This window comes from Homalodisca vitripennis, chromosome 7 (genome assembly GCF_021130785.1).
Source record: "Homalodisca vitripennis isolate AUS2020 chromosome 7, UT_GWSS_2.1, whole genome shotgun sequence".
Lineage (NCBI taxonomy): Eukaryota > Metazoa > Arthropoda > Insecta > Hemiptera > Cicadellidae > Homalodisca > Homalodisca vitripennis.
Genome location: NC_060213.1, coordinates 147,212,917 through 147,230,147, shown reverse-complemented (window position 1 = coordinate 147,230,147; position 17,231 = coordinate 147,212,917). Strand labels below are relative to the sequence as shown.

General features: G+C 33.7%; 1 protein-coding gene across 1 annotated transcript in view; it reads left to right on the top strand.

Annotated features, from left to right (window-relative positions):
- The window catches only part of LOC124366479 (neo-calmodulin-like), a 479,044-nt gene that overhangs the window by 212,947 nt on the left and 248,866 nt on the right, over positions 1–17,231 (top strand). The gene's annotated exons all lie outside the window — the stretch shown is intronic.

Here is a 17,231-nt window from a genome sequence, read left to right as displayed (position 1 = left end):
ATTATTATATTATATAGGAATTAATCAACTTATAAACTATCAAGATTACACAGAGCCTTAACAGTAATACATCTCATTTAGCGATACCCACCTATGTTCTGTATGTCAGTTATGTACGATGTGGCATCAGCATGGCAAAAGAATAGTTAAGAAAGTACGATACAATTATTAAATTTCCAGCATGTTTGTCTTTAATTAAGTGTGTCTTAAAATTTAGTTAGGAGAATAAGGTGCTTCAAAAGAGCAATATTTATTTATACATACGCTTACAGATTGAAAGGCAATGCTCGTAGCTGTTTAATTCCTGCTTAAGCTCTCGTTTTATTTATTGAGTAATAAACTTTACTCAAGGATTGCCAACTTGTCTCTTTATACTGTCCCACGTGATACATCCCTGTCAAGCAATGCGCATGCTCTGAATCTGTAACGTCAGTGATGCCAACTTTGGGTGGAAGGGTCTTTAAAATTCCCTTTCTGATATCTCGTTGGTAGAACCTGTATAGTCGAATAACACTAATTTTATAATTTTTCCAAAAGTACTAATTTAAAGTGAGTGCTTTAAATTTTATCAGAATTTCACTTTTTGAAGGCATAAAAAAGGAGTATTTAAATGATTATGTAACAGGTATACACAAAGACTTATATTGTTTTATTGATAGCCTACCTAATGTTACACTATTAATCTGTATTATATGTTTGTATTTTTAATATATTGTTGTTTGGGTTTATATTTAAGCATTTTACCACTTGTGAAAATAAAAATGTTGACACGGTTTGTGCAATAAATAAAAAAAGTTAAAAATATTAATAAAAGAACGATCTAAACTCTTAAAAACTACATTTGAAACGCAGCTAAAGCATGTAAAAGAGCATACAACTAATACTAAAAACTTCAAATGAACTTACATAATGGCGGCCGTTTATTTGCTTTAATTCCAAGTTTAATAAAAGGTGTTATTTAGATATCAACTTGAAAAAAAAAAAACTATTTAAGTTTTCATGTGGCATCCAATGGTATATCGTTTTAAAGCATCATAATATAGATTATAGAGAAATATGCGTGACTGCTTAGTTTATCCATATTTTAATTTTAAACTCAATGGTTTACTTAATGTCGGGTGGTTTAGTTATAAGTAAATAACTATTTAGAAGTAAGAGAACTAAATAAATACCTCATTCTTACAATACTATTTTATTTTTATAATTGATATTTATTATTTGTTTCTTTTGTTACTGAATAGAGTACTGGTTAAACTTATGAAGAATTACTATAAATACTTGTAAATATCTGAATAAGAAGTCACTGTTACAATATTAAACTGTATTGGTAATTTATAAAAAAATACACCTTGAAAGTTTTATGAGTGAATTCAAAATGAAAAATACGTAGCGAAAAGGAATGAAAAAATTATGAATAATGAAAAATAATAAAGTTAAATAAGCTTACCAAATTGTAACCTACTAATGTTGCCTGAAACTGTTTGGAAAAATATTTTGGATATCATTTGTGACACAGCTTTTCATATATGCATATCATACCAAACATATCAATTTATTTATAGGTCTTTCAATTGCTCCACTTGGTATTCTCACTGAAAAATGCCAGTAAAACAATAAACTGCTGAAAACATAAACATATAAAACTTTGAAGGATTTAAGGCCTCATGATTATGTAATCAGCCTTTTTGAAGTTTAGGTAAAACTGTAGGTAAAATAGGTAAAATATTATTGCATTTGTCATTGATACACAACAATCAGTCATATTTCACATACACGCTGTAACACATACACTCTGTGGTATTGTATGTGTTATATTTCCTGTCGTGTTTTGTGACCATTATTCCTTACAGAACGACCAAATATTTTCTATTACAGTATTCTTGTCCTCAGGAAAGTCATCTTAAAGAGCCAAGATTAAACATTTTTGAAAGATAAAAACCATTCAACAAGTATTTAAGGATTTTATGACAATTTTGGTGGACCTGGTGACACAAAATAATAGCTACCCACTTCATTTCTTCCAAAAATGCCTTTACAAAAGTTCTTTCCGAATCAAATTTAAATCATATCAAACATATCTCGCAAAATAAATTTAGCAACGAAATATTTAGATAAAATATTGATCATAAGTTACGTATATTATAAACGTATCCCACCAAAACCTAAGGAGTCTTTAGCAACGATGGGTGTATTGAATGTGTGGTTTGACAGGAGGCTTGCCGTGACTTCTATGTGGGAAAACGGGGAAATTCTTGTTCCCAGTTAGCATCACTGCTCTAAGTTGGTAGATTTCCCGTCAGATATCTCTGGTGTAGAAATTCTCCCCCTCGCCACCACATCGATCAATATAGCTCTCAACACATGTTAACATAGAATGTTTGCTACTGTACCACTTCAATTGATGTCTGAATAATAAAAGGTCCATCATTATTATGACGCTTAGGCTCGTAACTAATATAAAACTGTTTCCGGACTAATTATTATTTCACGAATTTAAAAAAAATTTCCTTGTTAAGTATACATGTAAATATGTTTCTGCACTATTAGACAGGCTAAGATTAAAATTGTATAGTTATCTTTTAAATTGCTACAAATGGTGTTGCGGTTGAAAGTTTTATTTAGCAATACAATATACGATAACCACAAATTGCAACAGGCATCATGGTATTATTTCCATTTTGTTCTTTAAAATTGTAGTATATAAATGCACAATGACCCACTTTGAAATTTTCTTAAAATATTGATTAAATTACACAGATGTATTAATGTTTATTCTAAAAATAAAAAAGTCATACAAAAGGAATATAGTTGCAGTATTCCTACTATGCTTTATGAACTTAGCCACATATATATATATATATATATATATATATATATATATATGTATATATATACATAAAAATATATATATGTATATATATATATATATATATATATATATATATATATATATATAATTGCGAGGCACCTCTTCATCTAGAAAACAGCTCTGATACATGTCAAATTCTATTTCCTGAGCGTGAACGAAGCCTAACACTCGAGGTGTTGGATAATTTTATTTGTGTCAGTCCATCTGTCCACACGATATCTCGAGAACACAAACTTATAAATTTGAAATGTTGCAATAAGTTTTGAGACCTGTTTAATATATGCTATTACGTATGTTCCGCCACTACCTGCTTTCCATCCATACGATGAAGTCATTGACTAAATGTATTGCAGAGGAAGGAGGTTAGGCTTTATAGTGAAATGTATTACGCAAGATACGCCACACCAAGTGTCACATAACGAACTTCGCTAAGTCTCTGCCTCTATAGATTACTACGTCACATGTTAAAATCTCGTACGATTCCGACTAGCTTCTTGAAAATTTTTAAGTTCAGAGGTCAGATCGTTTTAGAGATATGGTGAAGACGGACAAACAGATAGACGTGAAGATAGAAACGGAATTATTACAACCCTTCCAGTGATAGGGTTTGTTAACGCCCAGCCTGTTGCATGTTACACACTTTTACAACTGTTATTGCAGATTGATAATACAGAAACAAGATAGGCTCTAATCACAATTTATTTATTTAGAAATCCAAAATTACCTAATGTTTAATTAAGGTACTTAACATTCCTTTACGATTAAAACACTATGACTTGCTAGTTTCAAGCTCCTACACAAAAGCTGTTGTTTAGTAGAAATACATGTAGCTTACACTGCTGGCAGATATTAGAGGAATTTAATACCCAGTTATAAGAACCACAAAATATTTATAACTTTTCAACCATGAACAACATTGGTGTGCATTGTATTACATGTCTGTAATAAAACTAGAGGAGCTATAAAATTGGATACAAAAGCTTAAAACAGTGTCTAATCAATATAATCATGACATTAAATAAGTGAATTTATGAAAACATAGCAAGGTTACAAAAAAAACTGGCTTTGTAAAAAAGTATTAAAACAAACAAGGAACAAAGAATGATGCGAATGGCAGACCGAGACCAGACGAAGTAATTGCCTCCGTTCAAAGTATGGCGGAGATACCAGCGGATGATTACAGAGAAACAAACAAGAGAGAAAGAATGATGCGAATGGCAGAGACCGACACAAGACGAAGTAATTGCCTCCGCTCAAAGTATGGGGGAAATACCAGCGGATGATTACAGAGAAACAAACAAGAGAGAAAGAATGATGCGAATGGCAGAGTACGACACAAGACGAAGTAATTGCCTCCGCTCAAAGTATGGGGGAAATACCAGCGGATGATTACAGAGAAACAAACAAGAGAGAAAGAATGATGCGAATGGCAGAGTACGACACAAGACGAAGTAATTTCCTCCGCTCAAAGTATGGGGGTAATACCAGCGGATGATTACAGAGAAACAAACAAGAGAGAAAGAATGATGCGAATGGCAGAGTACGACACAAGACGAAGTAATTGCCTCCGCTCAAAGTATGGGGGAAATACCAGCGGATGATTACAGAGAAACAAACAAGAGAGAAAGAATGATGCGAATGGCAGAGACCGACACAAGACGAAGTAATTGCCTCCGCTGGCTCGGCGCCGACAATGGGAGGAATCTCTGGCGACAAGAGTAACGTTGGCCGGGATCGTCTGTTACAGCCTCCGATATTTCTTACCCTATGGAGATAAACTGGAGTCAGTCCGGGCAAAATTAATGTGAATCCGGGCGGTGTTTTTTTTAACTGCAAAGAAATATATGTTTATAAAAAACAAAGTACGTTATTACTGTAATTTGAATAATTTAAAAGTAATGTCATAATTAATACGACAATTAAAACCAATTTTCAAAAACCTGTTTTTATTACTGTCATGACATTCATAATTTCAGGCGTTGTAGTAACATATACAGTTATTGACTTTTGTGAAGGAAACAGGATTTTTCCGGACATTTGCCATCGTTCAGTGAAACAAGAAATCAGTAACACTACGTTTCGAGATCTGCAATCTGATCTCTTCTTCAGATAAAGAACTAACGTAATACATAAGTACAAACTTTGGTAGGTTTTGGTAAGATTTGTTTAGTTTAACCTAGTTTGTAATTATGTATTAGGTTAGTTCTTTACCTGAAGAAGAGATCAGATTGCAGATCTCGAAACGTAGTGTTACTGATTTCTTGTTTCACTGAACGATGATGGCAAATGTCCGGAAAAAATCCTCTTTCCATCACAATCCTTCCATCGTCAAAAATAACCTTCAAACAAAGTATTGACTTCTGACCTGATGACATGATCTAATATTTTTAAATTGTGTACTATAACTTAGCTTAAACTTTGATTGTGTCTCGAAACGTAAAATAATTGTTGATTTTCATGTAATATTATTTAAAACTAAAATTTAGCATGGATTTTTGTTCAATGGTTTATATCTTATGGATTGGTGATAATGAATATGTTTGGACCAAAGGGGGCAGAGTCTAAGGTGATAACAAATTGCAATATCATTATTTAGGTTAAACCGACTTTTTAGTGAAGCTTATATTATTATGTAGAGCTCTTTATAGACAGATAAAGTTCGACCTTTTATGTAACTCAAGTACTGAATTGATTGTCACACTATTGTGCATTGCAACATGCAAAATGCTATTTGATTATCGATTACAATAATTATGTCATTTTAAATGATCCAGTTTGTAATTTCCTTGAGTTTGAGTTCAATCGGAATACGTTATTGCTTACACTGTAACGACGTACTCGTAATTTAACCTGCCGCTGTTCTCCAAAGTGCGACGCATTACAATCATACGTTTTTACAACTGACAAGTGCTAATTAATAAAACTTGCGGAACAATGTTTAGTACGTGTACTGTTTTTTTAAACTATATTTGTTTTGTAAATTAATGTCTAGTTTATTTTCAGGTGAGTCTAATTCACTGAAGGATCCTGTGCTCATTAAAGAGAAAACCCCTCCATCGGATATAAAGATCTCTTACATTACTTGTAGTAAGTCTTGTGTGTGAATATTTTCTTTTAAGTATCTAATTTAACGTTATAATTATTTTTAACATTGGTTGATACATTTGATCGTAATTTTAATTTTATTGGTGTTGTAAAATTACTGTTGTGGAATGTATGTTTGAACACTTGTTTTAACGTCAGCATCGTTATAACAATCATGAAACAGTAGGATAGTATGATTGATACATTTACAATAATAAGCCTTGATACGAGTCATTTCAAATTATAGTTTTTAATTAGTTAAGAAACATCTTTAGAATGCTGTGATACTTTACAGCGTATATACAATTTGACTCTTTATCCTGTGGCTATCTTGGTACTTATCAAAATAACAACAAAATACTACTGTCCAGTTTCGTTCATTAGAACAAGCCCACATAGTCTAGTTTTAACTTTAAAAGCTCCTGCCTTATTTTTGTGCAATTTATTTGTTAATGCTCTGTTTACGCGTGTTCGTTTTTGTGGGTTCACAACATACTTGCACCAAAATTTAACACATTTAAGGTACGGAAAACCCCCATAAACTTGAACAGCATTTGCATAAAAAATACCACGTGTCTTATAAATGTCCCTTAAAATGGTTTTTACTTTGGGATAATGGAGTAGATGCACTGCCCACATAAATGACTTGTGGCTTTTACATTCAATATTTCTAGCAATTAATATTTATTATACGTAGTGACTGCCAACTTTCTGAATACGTAACAAGAACAAATCTCCAATTAGAATGCTCAAACATTTATACAAAATATTTAACGCATTTCACTAATGAGTCGGTGTAGATAATATAAGGTGCAAGGGTAAATTTTGGATCGATGAAGATTTAAAACTTGGATATTTTAGTTTATATTTAAAATTCACTTAATAATGAAAGCGATAAAAAATTTAAATTACTAAATGTTAATTTAAGAATTTAATTTCAAAATTTCTTATTTTCTGCGTGAAAAACATTTTTTTATTGTAAAGTTTGAATCGCTTTTAAGAAACAGTTTTGTTTTAAACCATCCAAAACATTAACGGAAACCAGTTCGTATAAAATCTTCAAAATTCTTTCGTATTTAGGTAACTTATCAAATATAAAAATTAAACTCTCCCAGGTTCGGTACTCTGGATGTTATCCCGAAGCTACTAACTCAGGACTCTTTTAAAAATTAAGTCTGCTATCATTACACAATAAGATATATGAAGAAATTATACCTTTTTGTATAATATCCGTAATAAAAAATCATTCAACGTGTTTTGGTTACCACTAATTAGTCGAGTCTTAATATGAAAATAGAATACAATAATGTCCTTCTGTTGAGATAATAGTATTACAGAATGTGGTCTACCATCGTCACAGTTATTGGATGATTATGCATTATTCAGTTCTTTATTTCTAAACAATCTCAGACATAGCTTGTCATCTTCTAAAGTATTTAGTAAAATCGATCAGAAACCAAACTCTGAATTCTGTTACTGATAAGTTCAGAATTAATCGCCCTAAATGAGAGATGTATTAGAAGCCGTTGGAATTTTGGAAAAAAAGATTATACTACATTTTGAATCAATACTAAACTTTTTAGTATCCTTTGAGATAAAAATCCTAACAATTTAAGCTCAAAAGAAAATGAAACTCCTGAAACATTTTAACAATCAGCCACAGTGTTTTGTGGCAAGGGGAAAATCATGTTTTACAGTAATGTTTGATTAAATACTTACGAATGCTTACATTTTGCTTACACAAAGAAAATTTTCGTTTATCATCTGTTAAATTATTTTCTTGGAACTGTTAAGGCATTTAATTATTAAAAATAATTTTAGTTCTGTTTAAAAGTATTGCGATAGAGATATTCTACATTAATTTTTTCATCTGTATTAGAATTCAAAAGATGATCTTCCTGGAACTACAATTTTGAGTTCCATGATTTTAAGTAATTATTCTTTTATTTTTAATAACTTTCAAACACGAATTTTTCAACAAATTAATGTGATACAACCAACAATATTAATGTACAGGACGTTAAACACACTACAATGTTGGTTCATGAAGCATGATATTGATAAAAGTACCAATTTGTATGAAGTAAAGTGTTAGTTTTAAAGTTTACCTTGAAAAATAGTTTTAAATAATTTTTAAAATGTATTGTAAGTTTTTGACTGCCCTTTGTCAGTATTTAAAATTCTAAATCTTAAATACATTACCAACCAACGTCATACACGGGTCTCTTGATTTTGTAATATTTAAATATTGACCGTTATTTAAAAAGGAGTTACTTTCATTTCAAAGGACTGTGCAGATGGTTTTCTGTAACCGAATACAGAAAGCACCTTAAGGTAATTGGTGGGTTCACGGTGAGCATTATTAGAGGATGAAGTGAAGTGGAAGTGATTAAGGCCTAAGTTTGGGTCAAAGGAGCTCTTTGCGGCAGCTTTGGTCTTTAACCGCTTTTCTTGCAATAAAAGCTTTATATTATTATACAAGAACTTTTTAACCACGCTGCTATCATTAATTATACCTAAGGAAAATGTGCTGGTACCTTTTTAATTCAAATATATATTTTCAGAGAGTCCCATACTTTTAAGATGTATTTTTTATTAGTTTAGTTGTTAGAAATCTCCACTAGAGTACTTTTGTTAATATATTGAAAAAAATATGTAGCAAATCATAATAGCAATCATAAGTATTGTCTGATGGAACTTAAGAGTTCAGTTTGAAATTAATATATTCTAGATTCAAAATCCCCTTCCTAATCATACACCAGGGTATGTTGAGAATAGTTAGGCTACATGTGTTAAAATGTTACAAGTTAAAATGTGATATGATTGTACTCAGTTACTTTACACATTTGTTGATTCTTTTACTTTCTAGTTGCCATCCTGATTACTCATAAGACCTGTGTAAATATGTTTGCTAACACTCAGCCAAATCCCATGGAGTGACATAAACCATAATTAAAATTTTATCATGTGGAAATGAAGCTTCCTGCAAAATGTCAAGTCTATAAATAATTTTATATAATACCAGACATACAGAAAAAATGTTCTAGCCCTTCGAGCAATAGACTTCACTAACACTCAACCAATCTATAACGAGCTACTTAGATGGAGGATGTAGTTACTATCATTATATCAGTTTCAAAGAAGAAACGCTTCCCAATTAAGAAAATTTTTAATTCGTTTAAAAATACTGGTAAAGTATTTTTAAAGTAATTTTTCATATAATTTCTCAACATTTTTTAAAAATAACTTTAAATAAAAGAAATATCAGAAGAAAATATTTAAAAAAATAAATCAGTAATACTATTTTGGGTGTTATTAATTTTGTGCATCACTGAACGATATCAAATTTCCGGAAAACGCTGTTTCCTTCATTATCCCTCCATCGTCAAAACTAACGTCAAACAAAGAATATGACTTATTCTGTGTTTAACCTTAATATTTTGTTCATATTTTACTTAATTTAAATTTATAGTACAATTATAAGTTTTTAATCTTTTCTTATTTCGCTGATCTGTTTCTAAATCATAAAAATCATAATGTTAAGTAATAATAGTTAGAAAATGATAAGCTGAAATGTTTGTAAATTGCAGTTGATGGGAAATAATTGTATTTTTCATAGTACTGGGCTTATTTTCATAGCTAAGGCCCAACCCTGTCGGGTTTTAGCAGTTACAATGGGGTAGCAGTAGTAGGGCAGTTACGTAAAGTAACAAGAATGGGAGTCAGGAGTGTTGTAGCATGCAGCATACATTATACCGAGAGCCTGGCGCTAATGTATGGGAGCCCACGTGCCGTTCTGCCCGGTCTTAGCAGTTACAATGGGGTAGCAGTAGTAGGGCAGTTACGTAAGGTAACAAGAATGGGAGTCAGGGGTGTTGTAGCATGCAGCATACATTATACCGAGAGCCTGGCGCTAATGTATGGGAGCCCACGTGCCGTTCTGCCCGGTCTTAGCAGTTACAATGGGGTAGCAGTAGTAGGGCAGTTACGTAAGGTAACAAGAATGGGAGTCAGGGGTGTTGTAGCATGCAGCATACATTATACCGAGAGCCTGGCGCTAATGTATGGGAGCCCACGTGCCGTTCTGCCCGGTCTTAGCAGTTACAATGGGGTAGCAGTAGTAGGGCAGTTACGTAAGGTAACAAGAATGGGAGTCAGGGGTGTTGTAGCATGCAGCATACATTATACCGAGAGCCTGGCGCTAATGTATGGGAGCCCACGTGCCGTTCTGCCCGGTCTTAGCAGTTACAATGGGGTAGCAGTAGTAGGGCAGTTACGTAAGGTAACAAGAATGGGAGTCAGGGGTGTTGTAGCATGCAGCATACATTATACCGAGAGCCTGGCGCTAATGTATGGGAGCCCACGTGCCGTTCTGCCCGGTCTTAGCAGTTACAATGGGGTAGCAGTAGTAGGGCAGTTACGTAAGGTAACAAGAATGGGAGTCAGGGGTGTTGTAGCATGCAGCATACATTATACCGAGAGCCTGGCGCTAATGTATGGGAGCCCACGTGCCGTTCTGCCCGGTCTTAGCAGTTACAATGGGGTAGCAGTAGTAGGGCAGTTACGTAAGGTAACAAGAATGGGAGTCAGGGGTGTTGTAGCATGCAGCATACATTATACCGAGAGCCTGGCGCTAATGTATGGGAGCCCACGTGCCGTTCTGCCCGGTCTTAGCAGTTACAATGGGGTAGCAGTAGTAGGGCAGTTACGTAAGGTAACAAGAATGGGAGTCAGGGGTGTTGTAGCATGCAGCATACATTATACCGAGAGCCTGGCGCTAATGTATGGGAGCCCACGTGCCGTTCTGCCCGGTCTTAGCAGTTACAATGGGGTAGCAGTAGTAGGGCAGTTACGTAAGGTAACAAGAATGGGAGTCAGGGGTGTTGTAGCATGCAGCATACATTATACCGAGAGCCTGGCGCTAATGTATGGGAGCCCACGTGCCGTTCTGCCCGGTCTTAGCAGTTACAATGGGGTAGCAGTAGTAGGGCAGTTACGTAAGGTAACAAGAATGGGAGTCAGGGGTGTTGTAGCATGCAGCATACATTATACCGAGAGCCTGGCGCTAATGTATGGGAGCCCACGTGCCGTTCTGCCCGGTCTTAGCAGTTACAATGGGGTAGCAGTAGTAGGGCAGTTACGTAAGGTAACAAGAATGGGAGTCAGGGGTGTTGTAGCATGCAGCATACATTATACCGGGAGCCTGGCGCTAATGTATGGGAGCCCACGTGCCGTTCTGCCCGGTCTTAGAGGGTAAAGTGCTACATTTCACTGTTTCTGTAGGCGGCCACAACATTCAACAGATTGTGTTGTCACATATTGTGTTATGTTAAGAAAAATGTTGTTGTGTGTAAAATAAATGTCTGGAGTGCATTAAAATAATTTGAACAACATGCCGTTATATTAAATTTACTGAAAATACAAATAGTGCTCACAAATCTACGATTTGATTATATGACTATTATTTTGATTATAAATAATATCCAGTACCTCTTAAGTATTGTCTTTTTTAACTTTAACGTCAAAACAAACATACTCCGATTAACGAGAATTATAATAAATAATTTTACCTTAATTTTACTAAATACAGGACAGTATATACGGTTATTTTCAACCACTTTTCAGACTAAAATTTACTGTAACTTTGTATTGAGTCCAATTTTAACAAAATGTTTGAATTAAACACAGAATAAGTGATAGTTATTTTTTAAATATATAATGAGAAAGACCAAGAACTATAACAGAACTATTATAAAACACATATTTTGAGTTCTTGTTCCCCTTATACATAAAAAATTTAGACTTACAGCTACCAAATTTTTAAGAATTGTTAAGACACATTAAGCTTCGATATAAACTACAATCGCCCTGGTAAGTTAAATATAAATTTATTTTTGTTTTACAAATAAACGATATTTTCAAAAACAAGTAACATTCTTTTAATGGATTAACATTTCTGTTCATATTAAAAGAGTAAAAACAGCTTAAATTGTTCAGGAAACACAGAGTACATTTCATAGAGTAATACAATTAAATTCCTCTACAGATTTTATTTAATAAAATATATTTTTAATGTTCTTAATTATAAAAAAATAAATATGACTTATTCTGCGTTGAATATGAAAATGTTGCTTAAACTCTACTTCATTTACAGTAAAATTTAAAGTTTTGGTCTGCAAAACCAACTCCTAAAAACCATATTCGACATTAGATAAACACATACAAAACATAATATGGTTATTTTCAACTGGGTTATGTCTTTTTATACATTTCTTACCTACAAACAGTGAATATAATAAGTAATGAAAGCTTAGAATACTCATAAGAAATCATAAAATTTAATTTAGGATACTTTTAATGTATATTATTCTAATAATTAAAGGGAAAGGAGAATGTTAAACTTACAAACCAAAATATACATAAAAAAAATAGAATTGATAACAAATCATAACCGCCAAAAAAGTTTTATTTTATCTTCATCAGATGGGTCAAGTTTTTGACCAGTTTAACATACGTTACATACGTAAATTCTGTTAGAAAATTTTTTTAAACGATTTATTAATAGTTTACATTAGCGTTTGAAATAAACCCTATTAGCTTTACACATGGCTTTTTATAGATACGTACAATTTCGAATTTTAATGAACTCCATTATTTATGGGAAAAAGGGTGAACATGGTTGTTATCGGCACTGGTTTTAAGTAATTTAGCTGTTTTATTTATAGTGCCACTATTTTAAAGTGATAATCTGTCAAAATTTAAACATTCAGAAAACTGCAGAAGTTTCATAAGAAACTTTGAGTATTTAACTAAAGTTCCATAAAGACTCGGTTTTAAAATAGTTACTTTAAACGGCAGGGATAAGATTTAATTATATATTTCCACGCCGTATATCCACAATTATAAACTATCATCGAAACCCTGGAGACGTTAAATCTACCATTTAATACTTTCATGTGGCGCTGAGTTTGCCAGAAATTCCTTTAGAGTCCAACAGAGACAGAATTACCATTGATTGTCCCGAAATATAAAGAAGCTTTGGGACATTTACGATAGTTAATGTTAGAAAATATCAAGTATGAAACGTTTTGAGGATTTGAATCTAGCCTCTTCTTCAGGTATCAACAAATCTTAAGATATAATATTGAGCATACATAAAAATTACAAACTAATCAAAATGTGGCAACTAATCTAACAAGTTATAGGACAAATGACTCAAGGCTGTCGCTGAGAAGTAAGAAACTACCAACCACGTAAGCTCACAGGAAGATCGCACTGACCTACAACTGCACACTCACACACTCGGGTATTTCACATCTACTCGGTTAAAATATGAAACAAATTTACATAGAGAAGTGAGAAACTACCAACCACGTAAGCGCACAGGAAGACCGCACTGACCTTTAACTGCACACTCACACACACTCGGGTATTTCACATCTACTCGGTTAAAATATGAAACAGATTTACATAGAGAAGTAAGTAACTACCAACAACGTGAGCGCACAGGAATATCGCACTGACCTACAACTACACACTCACACACTCGGGTATTTCACGTTAAAATCTGAGACAGATTTACATAGAGAAGTAAGTAACTACCAACCACGTGAGCGCACAGGAAGATCGCACTGACCTACAACTGCACACTCACACACTCGGGTATTTCACATCTACTCGGTTAAAATATGAAACAGATTTACATAGAGACGTAAGTAACTACCAACCACGTGAGCGCACAGGAAGATCGCACTGACCTACAACTACACACTCGAGTATTTCACATATACTTGGTTAAAATATGAAACAGATTTATATGGAGATGAATCTATGCTGTACTGTCTCTATTCTCTACATGGAGCTTCAGAAAGTATTAATTTGAATGACTTCAATGTAATGTGGAGAAGAACGTTTCATTATTACTTTCTTTGAATAAATACAGAATGAATTGGTATGGTGAATATGGAAATGTCTTGAGTTGTTTGAAAACTTTATTGTATATATTAAAAGTTTCCATCATACAGTTATTCCACCGGTTTCAAGTTCATTTTGCACTGTATTGTGACTGCAGTATGAGATTAGTTTCCATTATTTATACAGAAAGCTTTTAGCGGAAATATGCTTAACAATGGCGAATCTACTTTCTGGACTTAAATGTAACGTAAATGTAAAATATAAATGGAATGAGATTGCGGAGTCAAAGTTGAAGTAGACGTCAACCAGTATGAGTAACGAGTCATATCTTTCCTCAAATCACTTTATTTGATAGTGAAATGACATGAATTTCGAATTTCCATATCCCATTCAGAAATACAGGTCAGTAAGGTGAAAAAATTTAATTTATTTGCTTACATCAAGGAGTACTCGATTTTGAATAAGCTAATTGAAATATGCATCCTCTTTGGCATGCATAAAAAAATCATGACATTGTTATTGCATATTTATTTTATGTTTTTTTTATATTCTATTAGAAGATAAGCTGGGAAATAGCACTTAATACCTTTGAACTCCCCAACAGTGCCTTTACTTTGGTAGGGGCCACATCCTGTCAAGATCCACTAGGAATAATTTTGTGCGTTATTCTCAATCATCTGTCCTTTGGGACAGGGGAGGCCAGCTCTGTACTAGCTTCTCCAATATAAGGGTATGTCTAGACTAGCAACTGCGTTTCACATTTAGGTAGCCCCGTCAACTCGTTTCTAACTGTAGACAGGACCTGGTGATCCATAATTTTGCCCATATTTAAGTGAGACATCTGTTTTTGTTGTACCAAATGTAGGTTCAACTGGAAAGTATAACACGGCAAAAGTAAACCCTCCTGGTTATTTATTAAATGTCATATCAGTAAAATCTCCATGTTTTTCGAAATGTGTCCCATATTGTTCAGTAATCAAATGCAATAAAAATGAATGACATTGTTTTTGCATTTTTATGACATATTTTACCAATAAAATCCATATGTTACTACAAATTTGCACCAAATTATTTAACCATCCTTATCATAACACGCAGAATACTGTAGAACCCTTTGGTACATGTCAGACGAAAGGAAATATCTGTTTCTATTTTATTGCAAAAGTATGCAAAGGCACACCGTGAACACATGAATACAAGAGAGGAAGCACTTAGTTTAGAAAGGTGTTTCAACAGTACACCAGTACATAGAATTGTTTGGAACCATTCAAATTTTTAACTGCCCAAAGGAATCTTCAATTGTGCTGATAACTTGTTCAGATACTTTTAGTCAGTGGTATTAAATTAATTCATTCAGTTCTTGTTTTTGTCGAATGCCGGATATATATACAGCCGGAACTCAAATCAGGGTCTCTCACTTGTCGGATGAGCACAATATGAACTACGGAAACAGGAGTCTGTGTGTAGGCTGTTTGTTTGAATTTATTCAAAGAAGTTGTATTGCATATTGCTTTTTATAATATTTGAAAATCTAATTGTGGCTAAAATGTTGTATTTTTGGTTTAATTAAGAAATTTTTGAAAAAACTTTGTACACTGATGTATAAAATGTATTTTGCGATTTTTTGTTGTTGGAATAATGCTGTGTAACATTCCTCTGTGTAAATTAAAGTAAAGTAAAGTTTAATTTTACCAGGTGAAGTTAGGACTAAGAGGCCCTCTCTAACAAAACTTGGGGACTAATGGCTTAAATTTGACTTCCGATCCACCACCAATGGCCGGGCAGGCGGACTGATTGCAAAGACAGAATCGCTCAGCGGTCACCCATCCAAGCAGCAGCCACTCCAACATTATCTCGAGATAACCACCGCGCATTAACCGCTACACTGCACAATTAACATCGGCATTGGCGGTACATCTGTTATATGTTAATGACATTGAATCATCACTACTGCACGGGAAGCTTGTGCAGTACGCAGATGACACGACTCTCTGTTTTAGAGAAGGTACAAAACAAAATTTAGAAATACAGACCTTTGTTGACCTTAAAAATTGTGTCCAACATTTCAATAGCCTCAATCTTCAAATAAACTCATCAAAATCAAATTTCCTTAAACTTTTCAATGCGCTCTATAGATATTGAAAGAGGTCCTGCTGTTATGGTTGCAGATACATTATTGGAAGAAGTCTATTCTTCAAAGTTCCTTGGAATACACCTTGATCGAGGGTTGACACGGAAAAATCACATTGATTCTGTTTGTGCCAAATTATCCTCAGGAGTTTATGTCTTAATATCTTTGGCAAAATACTGCCCAAGTCAGGTACTGATTACGGCGTTCTACGGGCTAATTTATCCCCACCTTTCGTATGGAATCGTTTTGTGGGGAGCCTGTGCAAACAACCCATTTTATGAAAGTTTTCAAATTAAAAAAAAAGCAATTCGCATTATCGCTAATTTAAACTTCAGAGAGTCGTGCAGGACAGCGTTTAAAAAATTGCAACTGTTAACTTTGCCATGTCTCTACATCTTAGAAACAACCTTATATTGTTTGTGTAAATATGCCTTAACCAGAGGACGAGACATACATGAATATGAGACAAGAGGCAGAAATAACTACCGTTGGGGAATACACAGAACGGTGGTTTATGAACATTTGCCTTCGCAGGCAGTTGTTGATTTTATAAACAGATTTCCAAACAAAATTAAAAATGCCTCAACGCCCAAGGTGTTAAAACTCGTATCAAACTCTGCCTGGCGTCAAACGCTTTCTACAGTGTTGATGAGTTTCTGGCATTGAACTGGGAGACCACGCGATGAGGAAACTGACTCCAGCGCCGAAAATGGGCGTAATTGGCATGGAATGAATGGGGAGTGAATGTTTGAATGTTGTAAGTTTAAATGTGGCCTTGATGTGGGATGAATGAAAAAAAAATTAGACATGAAAATTGACGTTTGCTATGCAATGTATATTGTCAACTGCGATTAAACGATTTGATTTGATTTGATCTGTCTGTCCGCACGATATATCAGAAACAAACTAAAGTTTACCCTTGAAATTTTACATGCAGCTTCTATGTAGCAATGTAGTATAGTTAGATGAGTGTTTATATCTTATAACGTCATGAGATTTGGGTTAATTAGAAAACATTTTAACATTGGTCTTATGGGTAGCCATGATGGTTAAACAAAAAATCAGAATAAATAAATATATAAACAAACTGGGTTTAATCTATGATATTTTAACAGTGACGCATGTTGCCTAGTGCAATTAACTAGGGAATTTAAATTTCGTATGCAATGTATGGGAAACCTGTGTTACATGGCTGGTGGTATGACGTCATATCTTGTTTAAATGAGAAATTAC